The sequence below is a fragment of the Triticum aestivum genome, chromosome 7D (genome assembly GCF_018294505.1).
Source record: "Triticum aestivum cultivar Chinese Spring chromosome 7D, IWGSC CS RefSeq v2.1, whole genome shotgun sequence".
NCBI lineage: Eukaryota > Viridiplantae > Streptophyta > Magnoliopsida > Poales > Poaceae > Triticum > Triticum aestivum.
Genome location: NC_057814.1, coordinates 539,087,379 through 539,093,276, shown reverse-complemented (window position 1 = coordinate 539,093,276; position 5,898 = coordinate 539,087,379). Strand labels below are relative to the sequence as shown.

Genomic DNA, 5,898 nt, shown 5'->3' with positions numbered 1-5,898 from the left:
TGCTAATTCCAGCAAATTTGATGTAACAAAAGAACATGGCAGCTACGGCACCACCATCCTCTAAATTTGCAGCAAAATTGACAGAAGGTTCCAGCAAAAATAGAAGTGGTTCCAGCAAAAAAGAAATGATGCAGCAAAAAACTGATGGCGGTCACCGCCGTCGCCTCCCATCACCATCCTCGCCGGTTGAAGCAAATCTCCCGGCCGGTCTCCAACACCTCACCTCTCGGCACCGCAGCCATGACCTCCCGCTTGCCTCGCGTGGTGGCGCGTGCCTCCCAAAATAGCGCCCACGCGTGATGGCCATCAGGTGGGGGGGGGGTGCTGTTGACGCGGGATGGCTGTCGGGCAGTTTGGGCCGGAATCGACAGCGGTCACTGCCGAGAGGGAGGTCACAGGGAAGAAGATGAGCGCGGTGGAATGAATGAATGAATGGGTAAGGACGCTTCCAGGTGAAAGGATAAGGAAAGGCTTTAAGCGATGAGTGCGTGGGCCTGCTGCCAGCTTGGACGTGACCGGCGGAGTTTCAGCTGGTCGACTGGTTTCAAGTGTTTCCTATTTCCCTCTCAATTGTAAGACCAGATAAATCACCCCCTCAACTTTCTGAAACCGGATCAATTAGACCCCAAGGTAGTTTTGGACAAAATTTTAGGCGGTTTTTTATCGGGCATCGCTGACTGGACATGATGACGTGCCAAACAATATATCAGGTAGTTTTCTTGGGAGGAGGAGCTCATGTGCACTCTTCTTTTCCTTTCCTTTTTGCTCCATCGACTGGCTGCCATCACCGCCCTCCCCACCCTACGGCAGTCTTGCCGCCGTCCCCGCCCTCGGCAGTATCGACTGCTCCATCGACAGTCTCGTCACCGTCCCCACCCTCCAGCGTCATAGCATTAGGTGATTCATATGGTCGGTTGATTACTCCCCCCCCCCCCATGATCGCGCAGCTGTGTAACAGCAGGACACCTGGCAATAGATTTGGTTTTGGACGCTTGGACTGTCCTGGTTTTCGATGCCCGCAGCTGTCCTTCTAATCGAGCAGTTGTTGATTAGATGAAACATGGGAAATAAAGCTTGAACTTTTGACAATAAAACAGGGGAAATTGCCTTATCTGTCACAAATCTAGTGCCTTATATATGCCTATATTGAGAAGAGAGGAAAGATTGAACTTTTTTGTGTAGTTGTATAAAGTTTGAATTTTTGTGTACTGTTGTAAATATTGATTTTTTTTGTTTGTACATTGGGTGTTGAGGAGGCATCAGATCCAGAGGAAAGTTTTCTTGTTTCAATGCACTATTTTGGCAAGTTTGAGATAGTGAATGGCTACAACAAGAACCCCCTACGGCAACGCATCATTGCGTTGGCAGGTCCATATAAGCGTTGGTAAGGTCAACACCAATGGATTTGTATGCATTGTCGTTGGTGGCGTTGCAAGGGTCTACAACAACGTATATGCATCCGTTGGTAAACGGCCTGAATAAGTGTTGTAAGATAGCAACGTATAGAGTTAGAGCCCAACAACGGTTCACATGCGTTGGTGGCTACCCAACAGAACATGATTATAAATGAGTACTACAATACTAGTGCATTCCATAAAAAATACATGATATTTATACATCAGCGTCTAGAATTAGACAATATCGGTATTACACAAGGGACACAGTATAATAAACGGAAATTTCTCATATATTAAATCAACTTGGTTGCATTACAAAGTACACCATACAAAAATTACAAGATGTGAAACTAGTAGTAATCTCATTCTTGACCTTGCAGCCAACGTGTCAGCCATTCTGAAACATAATGATCGAAATATTGACACCAAAAATATCCGAAACATAATGATTGAAACATTGGCACTGGAAATGGCATTCTAAGGCATAATGTGAAACTATCTAGTAGCACCCCTATTCTTGACCTTGCAACCAACATCTGAGCCATGCGTCATCGAATATTGCAATCTACAACAAAGAAATTAAATAGGTTAATAGGGCAGAAAAATTGAAAGGAGGAGCAACATAGAAAGTTGAAGAAATGTGATAATTAATCTTGCTGCGTGACTAATAATTTTGACCTTTTTTGTAGTTGTAGAGACTAATAAGATTCTGCTAATATAGCATCAGCTCACAATACCATGAATTCATTACCAAGTTTAACAACATCAACTTTAGCTTTATATTCGGGGTTGATCCTTTGGATTGAAGTAAAAGCAGGGTTCTTGTTCGGATTTATCCAGTATCACATTTGTAGCTAATAATAGTCATTTTAGCTCAGTAAACTAACTCAGCTAATTTCATTATTAAGTTTCACCATGTTACTAGAAACAAAGTGTTTTATAGGGGTTGGGGATTGTAAGGCAGGCATACAGTAGTTGATGAATTGTTTTACCTAATCTAGCCGCAAAGAGTCTTATCTCACATAAGCAGTACGACCATTTTCACATGCAAGAAAAGTGTTCGCTTGTACAAATTATGTGAAAAAAGAGAGAAACATGTGCAAGATAATAAAATATAGTCAAGTATGCTATTAATACTCCAAAATTTCCATTCAAACTGGTGAAGAATCATTCACGCAATATGGAACTACCATCAGAAAATACCTCCTAGTAAATCCAGCTTGGCACTAGTAGTCTTTTATGTTTTAGCGCCAACAACATCGACTTGGAACAATCGAGCCTCTGTAACCTGGTGATTTGGCATATGTATTAGTAATCTATGTTCGGTTTTGCCCACAGAATCAAACATCAAAATAGCTGTACACATGTGCATGAAAAACTTTAACGTACTCTTTCTTCTTTTATATCAAAACTCTTACATGACCTTGTTCTAATATGGAAAAAAAACTTGCACGACCTGGTTACACGATATGACCAGCTACATGGCCGAAACAATCTAAAGCTGCTCGTACTTATAGCATCTAAAACGACTCAGACTCCAGCGCCCTTTCCTAGACTAGTAAAGCATGCTAACTACAAGATATGATAGTACAGCATGTAGGCAGCTAGCTATGCAAACTCATTGAATCATATATGGACTACGACCCACCCAAGAAGACAAATGCTTATGGCATGCAAACCAGACATGTTGGAAAACTAACTAATCACCCTAATCAAATTAGACTCAAACTTGGCTAGTTAAACAAGCAGAGACTCCTACTAAACTACTTGAAATTATTCTAGCAATTTAGAAGACCACAACATTCATGCAAACTAAGTAGTGCCAGCGTATTAGTATATGCCAACATTTACTAAGTAGGATTGGCTTTCTTAGTTCACTTGTTTACCGAGAATGTTGAAACTTAGAGCAGTTCCAGTACGTTCATCTTTGTCACCATGGTTGCTGGATGCTGAAACTGTTGGCCCGAGTAGGTAGAGGAGAAGGTCCTAAGTATTACAGAGAAGAGGAGATCCTAGTCAGATCCAATAGTTTGGGATCAGTGAATTCGACATACCTGACACACTCGCACAGTCGCCGCATCTGATCGCTTAGCTGTCTGTTTATGGTTGTATCATCCAACCACCGTAGTGTGCCCTGTATGTCAGGGAAGGAGAGTGCACAAGAGGAATACTTTTCATGTTTACGTTCTTGGATGAAACAAGTACATGCTCATCGTGTTAACAGTTTAAGAAGAATATATTACAAACAAGATAAGATGTGAGAGGAACCTGGCCAAGAGTTTGTGTGCTGACCAATCATGCATCATTCTAGTATTTGGAAATATCTGTGGCTCCCCACGAAATACAAAATTAGTACAGAGATTGCAGGAATTCAGAAGTACCTATATTTCCAAAAAAGAGCACTAAACTCGATTTAGAGGTGAGATTTCAACAATATGAGTCATATACATGTGACGAGAATACCAAGGTATGATGTTCTTGTATCGCACCTTCAAATTTTTTCAATTATTTAACAATTTATATTGGATAACATGAGTGTAAGAATGATTTCCATCTGAGCTTTTGCATAAACTTCGAGATTGTAGTGTGCACATTTTAACTGAATAAGAAACTGAAACTAATATAACTTTTTGCCAGGGGAAAACAAATATTACATCAACCAAAAAAAAGAATAAGATACAAATTCATGTTTTCCTTACTGTAACATGAACTAGCGAAAGGATCCTCACCATGCTATAAACAAATAACTTGAATAATTCTTCAGGCTTCTTCTGCATGGATTTCTCCTGATTGTAATGCATAAGTGTTGTACATCGATCTGTTAAGAAACAGCAGAAGCACACACTTAGTAAAAGACAATGTCAGAACCTGTGAGTGTAGATGGAGCAAAGGGTTATAGAATAAAGACAAATAATTGGACAGACCGATGCGAGTGGGACTTATTTATTTAGTATATTGTACATGTGACACCAAGTAAACAACGATTCAGCCTATTGAGATGGGGATTCTCCATTTGAAATAATCATGCCAGTATCATGGACCCATAATTGCACTGACATGTTGATTTTTGTAGTAATGTTCTTCAGTGACATACATGGTCACATATGATATATCGCTGATCGACTATCTCACTCCAATTGGAACTAAGTTGATCTCTTTTTATAAGAAAAAACTGCGCTGATCTTTGAACAGGTCATGCTACATGCTAGTATGTAATGATTAATTTCACTTGAAAAAATACTTAATTATCCATCGATCCATCTAAATAGGAGGAGGAAACTCTAACCATAACGCATAACAGAGTACTCATCCAGAATTAGTACAGATCAACACATGGTGAATCACATCTAATCAAATAAACACCAGAACCAGAAACGTCAACACCGGAGTTGAGGTAGAAGAGGCGGAATACCAACGTCAAGCTCGAGCGTGTAAACACCAGAACCAGAAACGTCAACACCGGAGTTGAGGTAGAAGAGGCGGAATACCAACGTCAAGCTCGAGCGTGCTGCCGCGCGTGAGGTGAGGCAGGGCCGCAGGGGTAGTGGGTCGATAAACCGGAGCTGCCGGAGCCACGCCGGCGACGCGTGGCGGCTAGGGTTGTTGCGTGCCACGCGTGCAGGGGCGCGGTGGCCTCAGGCGAAGGAACAGAGGAGAACATAGATGGAGTGGGGCAGAACCGTGAGCAGTGGGTTGGAGTCCGCTGGAGCTTCCTGGGATCGGAGTTGGCGGCGACAACGCTGTGGTGCGAGAGAGACAGAGGAATCAGGGGGAGAGAGGTGGCCGGGTGGGGAAAAATGGATTTTCGTTTGTGTGATTTGGATGGAGGGGATGCAGATAAGGTGAGGTGGGTACGGGGAGGTTAGCCCTTCGTGGGGAGATGGGGGTGGATCCCAACAACACATATGTTAAGATCGTTGCTAGATATGCGTTGGTGTATGGGGTATTTGTTGTAGTATATAATGATGGACTCATAGCTAGGCTATTTGTGGACAGAAGCAAATTGGGTTATCAAGAGTTATTACTACATTCAAAATATATGTACCAGGTGGAAAGAGGGCACTGCAAGGGCAAATTCAGTTATAAAATGCACTGGCTTGTTCCAGGAAAAACATTGAGGGATGGTTTGTTCTTTCTCGATGATGATGCAACTGTTGAGAAGATGGTGCATGCAGGTCCAGATGGGGAATATGCAGAGATCTTTGTGGAGAAACAAATGGAGCTGAAACATACAAGACATGAGGTACTACAAGTTGTAGTTGCTGAAACATACTCTAATCATAGATGTAGCAAGTTTGCTTAGGACAGAGAAAGGGGGAAAACCTGAAGTGTACAACATGATATATGGTCATTGCTTAAATCCATTGTAGGGAGGGGGAGCTGGACCATTTCACCTAATCCAAAACTTCATCCCCCTGGTCACATAAGTTTGCCAGGAAGGCCAAAAAACAGAAAGGAGGAGAGAGGAAAGGGGGAAAAACTAAAGGAACTAAGATGAGCA

General features: G+C 42.2%; 1 long non-coding RNA gene across 6 annotated transcripts; it reads right to left on the bottom strand.

Annotated features, from left to right (window-relative positions):
- Positions 1 to 1,669: 1,669 nt before the first annotated feature.
- Positions 1,670 to 5,280, bottom strand: LOC123165787 (uncharacterized). 6 transcript variants are annotated; one of them, XR_006483135.1, is made up of 6 exons: positions 4,810 to 5,276; positions 4,127 to 4,215; positions 3,666 to 3,721; positions 3,284 to 3,531; positions 2,601 to 2,685; positions 1,670 to 1,962 (listed from the first exon to the last, which is right to left on the bottom strand). It is a non-coding gene; the product is annotated as an uncharacterized lncRNA (long non-coding RNA). The 6 variants fall into 6 exon arrangements; XR_006483138.1 differs by having other exon boundaries at positions 3,284 to 3,778; positions 4,814 to 5,280; XR_006483134.1 differs by having other exon boundaries at positions 3,284 to 3,778; positions 4,810 to 5,279.
- Between the last annotated feature and the right edge of the window lie 618 nt (positions 5,281 to 5,898).